The sequence below is a fragment of the Poecile atricapillus genome, chromosome 6 (assembly GCF_030490865.1).
Source record: "Poecile atricapillus isolate bPoeAtr1 chromosome 6, bPoeAtr1.hap1, whole genome shotgun sequence".
Classification (NCBI taxonomy): Eukaryota; Metazoa; Chordata; class Aves; order Passeriformes; family Paridae; genus Poecile; species Poecile atricapillus.
This window is the reverse complement of record NC_081254.1, coordinates 35317606-35329704: the sequence shown is the minus strand read 5'-3', so window position 1 is coordinate 35329704 and position 12099 is coordinate 35317606. Positions and strand designations below refer to the sequence as shown.

The 12099-nt window shown below is 42.9% G+C and overlaps 1 protein-coding gene across 4 annotated transcripts in view; it reads left to right on the top strand.

Moving 5' to 3' along the window:
• CTBP2 (C-terminal binding protein 2) overlaps positions 1–12099 on the top strand; it is a 130860-nt gene that overhangs the window by 23757 nt on the left and 95004 nt on the right. Inside the window, exon 1 of one of the 4 annotated variants that reach the window (XM_058840662.1) lies at positions 11694–11768. The exons of the other annotated variants lie outside the window; for them this stretch is intronic. The gene's annotated coding sequence lies outside the window, so the exon portion shown is untranslated. Of the gene's footprint in view, positions 1–11693; positions 11769–12099 lie in introns of those variants that run through there. 4 annotated transcript variants of the gene reach the window in all.

The following is a 12099-nucleotide window of genomic DNA, read 5'->3' as shown; positions in this document are numbered from 1 at the left end:
GAACAGCAGGACTGTCCAAGGGCAGGTTGGACAGGGCTTGGAGCAACCTGGGATAGTGGAAGATGTCCCTGCCCGTGGCAGGGGGCTGTAGGTAAATGATCTTTAATGTCCCTTCCAGCCCAAACCAATCTGTGGTTTTGTGTTTCCGTGATTTTTAGGGTGACCTAAAGGAAAGTGTCTGTAATTTTGGTTCTAAAGCATATCTCCCTTGGCAAAGAGAACCTCAAATTACTTACCAGCCTTTACCTGTCCAGAAAACATCTCCTTCATCTAAGCTGAATCTGAAGACAGCTTTTAAAAGGTATTTCTCTCATGACAAATGATTTTTTTTGGCACGGAGTGTTCTTCTCTTCCGCACTGATGCTGTCTCCTCGCTTTTCTTCTCCAGCATCCCTGCTAGCTGCCAGGCTCCAGGTGCAGCCCAAAACCTGATTTTTGCATGCTAAAATCCTTGCATCAGGTGTTAGAAGTATCCATGGCAAAGGGCCCCCTGGAAGGGAAGGTTTGCAGCGGGAGCTGGGAGAGATCCGTAGCCATGGCACTGGAGGCTGCGGAGCGCCGCTGTGATGTGGTGTGAAATCCTGTGCCCCCACGTTACATTTGGGGAAAAACAAATGATGCAGCAAACTGACATTTCCCCCTTGGTGTTTGCTGAGTCCCTTCTGTACACACTGAAGCACGGCTGGTGCTGTGAAGGCAAACAGGATAGGAAAATAATAATAATAATAATAATAATAATAATAATAATAGTAATAATGATGGAAATTACAGATTGGAAAAGGCAGAAAAACACAGGGTGGCGTTGAGAGGGAAGAGGAAGAGTGGGGAAGATCACACCAGACCCCTCTGTCAAAGGAGGCCCCATCTACAATACCCAGCCTGGGGGATTGTCCTTCCCAGGGTCACACCCCAGCCCAAGGTGCTGCCCCCAGGCCTGCCCAGGTGGGTTTCCCAAACAGTGAATTCATGTTTTTCCACCTCTCACAGCAGCTCAGGAGAGAGGAGCATGGACATGGATGTGCCAGCCGGGAATGGCACCGTGCTCCTCCTCTCCTCTGCCCCTCCTCACGCTTGGGGGTGCTGCTGGATGCATCACCTCGTTCCATGCTGCGTTTGCAGAGAAAGTGCAGTTTTATTGAGCATTAGGATTGAATTCTTAACTGACTAATCAATTTTAGTAGTAAGTTAAAACGCCTGGTATTAATGGACAACTGCAACCATTAATCAGGGTTACAGTAGATTAACAGTTGTCAGCATTTATGCTGATGCTGGATGGATTGCACTCGCCAATTCCATATTTTTCTGAACGTGGAACACTCTGGCTTTGCTCCTATTGATTATTTTCTCCCTTCCTGAGCTCTCCTTTGGAATCACAAGCCTAACCCACATCGGTATATACCTGTTTTGCACACTTGGTTTCACGTCAAAAGAGATGGAAAAGGTTCATTTGTTCAACTCTTTGACTGTTTAATTTGATCGAGGATGTGGCTACACCAAGACAGAGTGGGTTTAATGAAACTATTTAACCATCTCTGTCAGTTCCAGGAATTGTAAGGCATTAGTAAAACACGATTCAAGGAGTTTGGGGGGATGTAAATAAGAAATGCGCTTATGATTCACTTACAAAATCCATCTTGTTTTTGGTATTTTATCACAGTAAGCAGTTTTTTTTAAGTCAGTGAAGCAATTTCTTTTTTTGGTTTAAAACCAACCAAAATAGAAACAGGTCTTAAACCTTCCTTGGTTTTGTGAGCGTTCTTCCTTCATCCATTTTATTGGGATATTTTTCAGATTGAAGCTCGGATTTCCTAAAATCTTTTTAGTCCACAGTCTTCAATTAGCTGATTACTATAGATTATATTCATACTCTGGATACCTCATCAAGCTGTCTAATAGCTGGATCATATTGATTGTCCTTCAATTAATCACAGCCCCTATTTTCATTTATCAAACCCAAAATACATGTAATTAACTCTGAAGTGATACAGCTCACCATAAAGTGATTTTGCTACTGCTGTGGAGATAACTCAGTAGATTATACTAATAGGAAATGCAAGTTGAAATTAAATTAATGGTATCATGTCCATCACAGAAGAATAATTATAATTAAAAAACTAAAAGTGAACTACTATAGTGAGGAATCCTTTGTAACAGCAGATGCAAATGTTTGTTTTTCTTATTTACACCTTGGGGTCTTGCCATCCTTGAGCTTTTGAACAATTGCCATCAAGTTTCCCAGAGGAGATGTCAGAAATGTCCCTGATTTCGCAACAGGAAGGGAGAGGGGACTGAGAAGGTGCAGAGTGAGTAACTGCAGGTTATTTTTTTCCTATCAGTGAGCCAGTTCATGGGGGAAAAAAAAAACAACTACCAGATTACATTGTTTTGCTTTCAAAGCAACTTTATTCATTTGAATGTAATCTCTTCTTCCCCCAGTGCTCATATTGAAATTGGCTCAATGTGCTTAATTCCATGACAGACTGAATTGTAATAAATAATATACACTATCCCCAGCCCAGCTTGCTGCAATTGGCATGGTATTTATAACAGCCAGGCTCCCAATTGCTCATCATGGCTGAGACTTGAAGCTGCAATTTTATTCATAAACACAACTGTGTGTAAACTCAGGGAGAGCTGAGTATTCCTGTGTATCATCGTTCCTGCTTCCAACCAGAATGGACATGCTCTGGAAGTGCAGGATTTTTGGGAATACATTGGGACTAATCACTGAGAATTCAGTTATTTCAAAATTTTTTTTTTTTTTTCCTTATGGATGGAAATACATTTGTTCCTAGAGCAGGGAGGTTACCCAGCTTATTTTAGGATTCTTCAATGTCCCTCAGAATACTGGGGTATTCTGAAGTGTCCTTGAAATATCTCAGTTGGGGTTTTGGGAGGTGTCATAGCCAGCATTAAGAGACATTTATTTTCAAAGTGTATTTTTAAATGTTTTGCTCTGAATTTGCAATATGTATCATGCAAATAATGCCTGTGATGATACAAATTAAAAATTACTATTTTCTTTCAGTTGGTTTGGTTACTCCTTGGAGAACAGGAATTTGAGGTTTGTCACTGGTGCTGTTTCACTTCCACTTCAGCTTTCCTGCCTTAGGCACTTTGTTATCAGACATTAATATCTGCAACAGCAACCAATTATCTTGTAATTTTAACAAAGGCATCAGAAAAGAGAAAGTGCTCGTTGGTTCGATGGTCGTAAATACATAGATCACAAGCAAAGAGCCTTTACTTTTATTATGCAAAATAATGACTATGTTGCTGTTAATGGAATTTACTTTATACTGTGACAATTTATACTTGTACATGTCTGGGGAAGAGCTTTCCCACCAGGCTGTTTTGACAGCTCTCTGTAATAATATAGGAGAGTGATGTGTCTAACGAAGTCTCCGAGAAAAATATCTGGTTTGCATTTCAGAACGTGTCATTCAGTGTGTTCTGCAGTGGGAGATAGCATGGGAGAGCTGCCTTGCATCCCATGCTGCCTCTGCCTCCTCTGGGCAGGGCAGCTCCTGCCCCAGACTTTGAGGAAAAGTTGGTTTTATCTGGATCTGTGGGTGCTGCTGTGTTTTGCTGGTCTGGAATCTCAGGATATGCTGTGGCATGGTGTGGCTCTTGGGGCTGTCCTGTGCAGGGCCAGGAGTTGGACTGGATGATCCTCGTGGATCTCTTCCAGCTCAGATTCTGTGATGTTGGACTGCACACTTGTGATGCCCTTAATTTGTAATAAAACCTTTGGAGAGCGTGACTGTCTCAGGTGCCTTCTCTGTGCTGTGGGGGCTTCAAGCTGGGATTTTTTGGGCTGGAAAGGAAGGACCTGTTTGAGCCTGTGCATGGGAAAGTGCTGGTGATGGGAGTCTGCTCTGATTACATGTGGATGAAAGGATGATCGTTGGAAAAAAAAACGTAAATAATGCGTATGTATTCAAACAACACCATCAGAATGGTAAATGAAGTGTTGTCCGTGGAGTTTCCCATATTCAGGGGCTGGGAATGTGGCTGAATTTAAGTGTTAAGTTGGGCTTTGTTGTTGTTTGTCTCTTCCTTTTCCTCAGCAAGCTTTTCTTCTCTGCTAATCCTCAGAAGCAGCCCAAGAAATGACATTTATGCATATTTCATAATGTGATTTCTGTAGGCACACAGAGCAAACAAATCAATTTCTCAGCAGCACGCTGTTTAAAAGAAACAGCAACAACCTGTGGGATAAGTTGCAGAAGCTGTTAAAATTAATTATAAATGGCAGAAGATATAACATTTGGGGGAAAAAGTGCTAATGTGTGAAGAATAATAAACATTCAGGAGATGAAAAGGAACTCTCTGTCATCTGATTATTTAAACTTCATATATTTATAAATATCACAACACGTTAAAACAATGTACCGCTCGCTACCAACAGCACATTACCATTTTATTCTGGAATTGCAACAGCCTCATCTGCTCTCACAAATAATGACTTTCACCTTTCTGGGCTCGGAGTTTTGCTGTGGATTTGTGTCTGTGTGACTGGCAGTGCACTGTAATATTTTTCAGACGAGAGCAGGAGTGAGTTGGTGGTGGTTTTACCCTTCTGTGGGCTTGAGCTGCTCACTTAGGAGATGTTTTTCTCCTAGGCAAGGTCTTGGGCATTCTGGATGTGACTTGCATTAGAGTAATCCAGTGTGGCTGTTGTCAGTGGTGAGTGTTTCACTGGTGTCTACCAAAGGAAGAAGGAAATGGAGAAGGATCTCTGAAGTGTGAATTGTGCAGAATAAGCCAAATCTCTGTAAAGTGGTGCTGATGCAGAAGCGTTCACTGGGGTTTGCTGGGGTGCAATCATTTCCCTTTGGCCTGTTTTCAGTAGCAGGAGCTGTGCAGGAGGTACAGCCATGGAAGGGCTTGTGACAAGGGCAAGCTGTGACTGGATGAGAGGGGTGGCTTCAAGCTGCAGGAGGGTAGATTTAGATGAGCTATTAGGAGGAGAATCTTGGCTGTGAGGGTGGGGAGGTGGCTGCCCCTGGATCCCTGGAAGTGCCCATGGCCAGGTTGGATGGGGTTAGAGCAGCCTGGGGCAGTGGAAGGTGTTCCATGGCAGGGGTGGAATGGGATGGGCTTTAAGGTTCCTTCCAACCCAAACCATTCTAGGAGTGCATGCTGAAATGCCTTATTTCTTTGTGGAAATTAATATAAATTTACCAAACCAAAGTGGTTTTTCAGTGCTACAGGCTTTGATGAGAGTAGAGTAGGACCTGGGGGTGATGGAAACACTCTACAGCCTTGGGCTTTGGATCAGATGATCTTTAAAAGTCATTTCCATGCCAGACCACTCTGGGATCTGTAGCCTGTTGAAGGTTCCTCTGGAACACAACACTGATTGCTTCAAACTCCCCTGAAAGTGGAGTGGAAATCACTGCAAATTTTACAGATACTGAGAAATGTGATAACATAAAGAGATCTTCTCTGGTAACCAGGACCGATGCCACTGAAGTTGGCTGGCATTCTGTTCCTGTACAGCAGCTTTGTATAGCAGTAAACACTGTTAAGAACTTTCCTCAGCTTGCTTGTGTGCTGAAGAAGTGAGGTTACTGGCCAGCAAAATATGGTCTAAATAGAATTAAATTGTTTTAATAAAGTAATTAAATTTTATTACGATTTTATGGAAAATTCTTGGAAGACAGCATGCTCCTGCTTGGGATTTTTCATGGTCGTGGGTTTGGGAGTGTTTTGGTGGGAGGCTGCTTCTGGCTGGGTGGAAAAGCCGCTGGATGGCCAGCAGAAGGGCTGTGTGGGCAACAAAGGATGAAGAACATCTCTCATGCACAAAAGGAGCTCTGGGAGGTGGGTGGGATATGGAAACCTGCTGACACACTGAGCATCTTCACACCAAGGGCTTTGCTAAACTGTGGCTGGATTTTGCACCAATGAGTTTGGCAGGGTTTTGCTGTTGTCCCCTGCTCACAAGGTTGAGGTTCTACCACACCTACAGAGCTCCCCGTGATTTTAGCATCCTCTCACTGCAGTTACCTCTAAATCCACTCTTTTAATATTTTTTCCCCCCCCTGAAGGTGCTGACCCCATAACGCAGCGTCACAACCGCTCGGTGGCCGTCACCCCGCGGCCTGTCCGATGGGATGTGACACTTCAGCCCTAACAGATGTCACTCGCTGCTGGCACCGCGGGACAGGAGAGCCCCTCGCTTTGCCAGCCCCAACCCGGGGAGCTCCGTGGTTCCCCCAGAGCTGGGATGATGCTCTGCCGGGGAGGGCTCTCCCAAGCCCCCAGTGGCTCCGTGACCCGCTCGGTGGCTTTGTCCCGGCGCAGGAAGGGAGCAGGGCTCGGGCAGCGGGGCCCTTTCGGCTGAAAGGCTGTTAGATCCAGGTCACTGAGTTCGGGCTGCTGCCTTTTCTGACAAAGTCTAAAAAATGCAGATTTGTAGCAGCCCTATGTTAATGAATTCCGACTGCTTGGATTTCGCACTGAATAATGGCCGGAATTACCAGAGATAGTGACTTATGAGATGTGATTGAATATCATCCTTTTTCTCAAGATTAAATTGATAAAATGATGTAATATCACATTATTTTTATTAGCAGGCTTTGATACAAAATTCTCTGTAGAGCAGAAGATTTTGTTATAATAAAACAAAGGTACTGGAATGAGAAAAAAAAATTCAATAAATTTTTAAAGCATGGTATCACATTTTAAATGCAATTTTGTGCATATGGTGAGTGAATGCAATACCTCTTTACCCTCAGGCCGCCCACTTTCATACATTAAGAATATTCTATTTAAATGCAGATTTTGATTTGCTATCTGGTGTGGCGTTCAAGAAGAAGAGACAGGAGAAGAGGAAGAGTGTTTGCATCTCTTAATTTAATTACATGTTTCTTTTGACGCACGAAGGTGTGAGCAGTTAAGTGTAAGGCTATGTTAAAAAAAAAAAGTGCCTGGTTGATTTTTTAAAATCTGTAAAAGAAAAGATAATCTCAGCTTCAACAGAGAGTCCAGTGAGTTCTTGTGGATGTAAATATGTAAATATGCATCATCACGTTTGTGTTACAGGCCAGACCACTGGTTCCCAGCATCGTGACTCTGTCATGACAGCACTGCTGAAAATCAGATCCCAGCTGAAAATAGCTGTTTACTAAACCAGAAAGATTATTTTTAGCCAAAATCAGTGCAATAATCTGTTGTGATTTTTTTTTTTTTTGGTGTGGTCCCATCCAATGTGGCAGCAGGGTGCAGGTTGAGGGCTTCTCCCGAGCCAGGGGTGGATGCTCCTTTTTTTGTTTGCTTGGTGTCATCCAGATGGCTGGGAGTTTCTGGAATGAAAACCAAAATATTTCTTTTTAGAACTACCTTAGAAATGCAGGAGATGGACTGCAAGGGGCAAAAGCCATAGCAGTAAAATGCCTTGAGCACCGTGGAAGTGATTTTGCCATTTGATGGTGTGAAAACCAGGGAGGTGGCGTTTGGGCTGAATACTCTTTGTCTTCATTTGTCTGTTGTGTGGGTGAAAGCCTATTTTCAGAACTGGAGAATATTTGAATTTCAGTGCCCTGGAGCAAATAGGTTGAGTGGTATCAGAGATTATCAGATTTAATTCATTTATTTTAAATGTAAATTGATTTGAAGCCACTGGGAGCCGTTAAAAGTATGCAGTCATTGGCCTCCACACTTGCTGTATATTATTATTATTTCTCCTGCCGTCCACTTCCGTCCTTCCCTTCTCCCAGTCTTTTATCTGACAGGTTTGTTCCTCCTGTCTCAAGGAGACCTGAGTTTTGGGGCTCTGTGCATCACATAGAGAGTGTGAGGCTTCTTCTCCTGACAAGTGCTGGAACATTCTGGCTTTTGGCTGTGTCCCAAAACGTCATCTCCCAGAGCCAGAATTCTTCCCTGTATCCAGCAGCTCCTCTCCTGTGATTGAAACACAGAGATGATCAGGTGTTAATGGTGTAAGGGGATGGTTTAATTGGGATAGGCAATGAAAGTTATGCCTGTGGTCCTGGGAGGGCACTGGGCTGCAGTGGGGCTGGGTTTCAAAGCCACTGGGCTTCCACTTCCAAGCTGTGCCAGCTCCCTGGGCACAGCTTCCCTGCTCCTGCCAGTTTGGTGCAAAATCCATGTTTTCAGGGGCTCCATGACTCACCACGAGCAGTTTATAGTTGCCTGTAAATATAAATTCAGGGCTCTACCAAAGAGTGCCAAATGTGTGTTTTTAAGTCTATATATAAAATTATTTGATCTCGCAGGGCATTGCATTTGCCAATTTTTCTCTTGGGCACGTAGATATTAAAATCATATTATGCCCAATATGTGGTTGTAAATTGAAGTTGCAGTGGAAAGGAATATTACAGTTTTTCCCCTTTAATGTTAGTCTCAAAGAATGTGTCCTTCTGAAGAAAAGGTTATTTGTCTAATATGCTGGAGAACAGTTCACAAAATTAACTAAGAGTTATCCCTATAAAATGAGCTGCAAAGAGAAAGCAACCAAGGAAGCAAATCCCCCTTGGTTTTCCAGCACCGATGCAAACTCTTGATTTCTCAAGCATTGTGAGTGTTAGGGTGGAATTGAGGGGGATTTCAGATATGCCCTTCTTTTTGGGGAGAAGTAAATCGTAGCACAGAATCACAGAATGGTTTGGGCTGAAAGAGACCTTGAAGCTCATCTTGTTCCACACCAACCCCTGCCATAGGCAGGGACACCTTCCACTAGACCAGGTTCCTCCAACCTGGTCTTGGTGTCCATCTCCTCCTTCAGCATTGAAAAGTAAAAGCATTTAGAAATAAGTATAGTCTTAAAATAAATGTTAATAGGTGAGTAATAAATTCAAGACATCCAGGGAAGCACTAGTGATGTTAACTGTCTCGTGAGTGCTTAACTCAAGGCTCTGCAATTTCAGACTGATAATTTTAGCTGGTTTGGGGGGTATTTTTCATGGCAAACGTGGTGGGAGGAGAAAGAAAATCAGTGGAATTGGTTTACATATTGCTTTAACTACTCTCAATAGTGGAAAGCTCTCATCAAGTATGTATCAGATTATTTTATGCCAACATTAATATTGGAAGCACACATGTAATCTGGAGTCAGCAGGTTCATACACTACTATCTCATTAAATTTTCAGGCAAAAGCTGCAAAAATTAATTGGAGGCGTGTAATAGTTTAGAATGTGAGCTGGCTTATGGTAATATAAATTACATGAGGAGAAGACAGTTTTATATACTGAGAGAGGGAAAACTGGTTTACTTTAATGAGAAGAGATAGAAATGTGGAGCTATTTTTTCATTACAGATGCACTCTAAACTGTTTGGACTTACTTGATGAATAGAGTTAATTCTCTGCTACAGTTCCAATAATTCATGTTGCACAGTTTAATGACTTCTAGATAAAAACAGGATTGAAATGTTAATTTCTATGAAGAAATTGGAGCACTCTCATACATCAAGCTTTTTTCTATTAAACTACTAGTTAATTTCACTAAACAAGTCTCTTAGAGATATTTCATGCTACATAGATTTTTGTATTTCTCACCTGCATTGTTTTATTCTGTTGGCCCTGAGCGTTGGCTAGCACGAAACGCTGCTGGGATGCGGAAAAATTTCAGTTGTACTTAACCTGTCATTATGATAATTAATTTTTTTCTGCAGCGCACCCTGTGACGTTTAGGCCTGTTTTTCTGTATTCCTCAGTTGATCCATCTGGTGAGGGGTTGAAGTTCTCTGCTGCCTGTGTCATCCAGGCATAGCTGGTGGCCTTCATCTGAGGAGGGGCACAGGGAGCTGCTGGGTGGCTGGCAGTGTGTGAACCACCGTGCTTGAACCTCCTCCTTAATTCAATTTGACTACTGGTCTTCTGTGTGTTGCCTAGAGGTTGGGTACTGCTGGTTGATGCTGCTTAGAGAGGACAAAATTGTTTTTTATTTTGCATATTCTTTGTTTCAGGAGTTTCTCTGCTAACTTGGATTTGTTTCTGTTGTTCCAGTCCAATTTTCATCATCAGAGATGAGTAGTTCCCTCATCAGCCTTGCCTTCTTCCTGTTTAGTGCCATCCCACTCACTGTTGCATGTACTCGTCCATTCCCCTTCTGTCACTTTGATATTTGCAGTTTTGTGTATGTAGTTTGATATATTTTGTTGTATTTTACAACATCTGCCCAGGGCAGTGCTGGAGTCACCATCCCTGGAGTGTTCAAAAAATGTCAAGATGGGGCACTTAGGGATATGGTTTAATGGTGAAGTTGATAGTGTTGGATTAACTATTGGACTTTATGATCTTAGAGGGCTTTTCCAACTTCCACAGTTCTATGATTCCATGATCTTTACATGGGAACTTCATCATACAACCTCCCTTAGTAGAAACCATGGGTCTTACTAGGGTTCTTCTGCACGTGGAAATTCTCCTTTCCACAGGATTGCAAAGTTCATTCTCTTACTGGAGGTATCTCTTGCCCATTCACCTCTAAACCATGTCCTCAAGTGCCTTACCCAGACGTTTTTTGGACGTTTCCAGGGTTGATGACTCCACCACTTGGACTGTAAAGGCGTGGGGAGATGGAGAGCCAGGAGTGATTGATGGAGGAACTTCAGCTCCCACAACATGACCTGTGGCAGTGAGGCGAAGGCATGGGCTGCCCAGCACAGGTGGCACTCCCTTGGGTTTTTGTGCTTCTAAAGAACAGGGTTTCACCTGATCTGTTCAAAAAAAGCTGAGTTTTGTTGCAAACAAGAGAAACTTCTAACCTTGTGCACTAGATGCACAATTTCATGGGGTTTTGTGTTTGTGGCAATGAAGGAAACATCATCCAGGTGCAGGATTTTGCAAATTTAGCAAGACAGAGGTGAGCTTGGCCAATGGGTCACTGGCTGTGGGGACACCACCTTGGAGCTGCAGGTGGGCTCTGCTTTGGGACCCAGAGTTCTCACATCAACTCCCACCTGGTGGGACATGGCCAGTGCCTCGTGCTGCCCAGAGAAGGAGGAATTTTGGGGTGTGATGGCATCACCAAGTCCCCATCCAAGTGGGAAGGTGAGGTGGGTGGGAGAGAGCCGTGTTCCTCAGCCTGGGTTCCCCCATTCCATGCCTTGGACTGTTCATCCTGAAAGGCGCTTTTATCCATGGACCTTGTTCTGCATTGTGCATCCCCAGTGTCCAACACGGGATTAAACAAAGTGTCACGCGTGCGAGGTGTACAGTGCAATTATTTTAACCCATTTCGCCTTCTAGTGTGGAAAATCTGCTTAAAATAGGACTTGCTAAAGTCATTGTACCGTATACAAAGGGGTTATTAAAATGCACTCTCGAAATAGAAAATAGGATTAGAAGAGACACTTTGGCTTTGAGGCCTTCTCCAGCCGAAAGAAGGCCTCATGGCCAAAATGTCTCCTTTAATCTCATTTTCTGTTTCTGCTGGGTGGCGCAGGAATTTTAACTCTCCTCACCCCCTCCCAACCCCCCTGTGTCTCTCTGTCCACATGCTGGTCTGGCACTGCTCAGCTCCCTTCCCGCAAACTGGGGACTCATAAGACAAAGAGATGTTTTTCTCTTGTCATAATATCAAGACATTTTATTTCTAGTTCCAAACAAATCCCCCCCAAACCCACAACTTGTTTCTATCAACTGACTTTTGGTTGTTTGCACTAAGACTTCCATCTATCAGGATTCCTTGCTTTTCAGGTCTGGTGAAGGCTTGTTGTGCTTCTGAGTCCTTGGGACAAAAAACACCTGGAAATCCTAATTCTTTAGTGTGAAATGCTGAATTACCCAGCTCTGAAGGTAATTGGGAAGTAAACACCTGTGATATGGGTACCTCTATATATCTATATGCTCTTATATCTATATATTAGTTGAATGCAGAAGCTGCAAACTACACCAAGCTGCAAACTTAATGTTTTAAACATGTCCTATAATTTAAATTTGACCTTTCCTGGATAATATCAAACTGATATCTAGTTGCTTCACTGCCTTCTAACATTTTGATTCCTAAATGGAGTTTTTAATTTAACATGCAAAAATTTATGCTCCAGATTAGGGGAAAAAAAAAAACCCCAAATCTTGCTGTAACTCCTAATTACAGTTAATTACTGTATTTCTTAATTAGACTCTT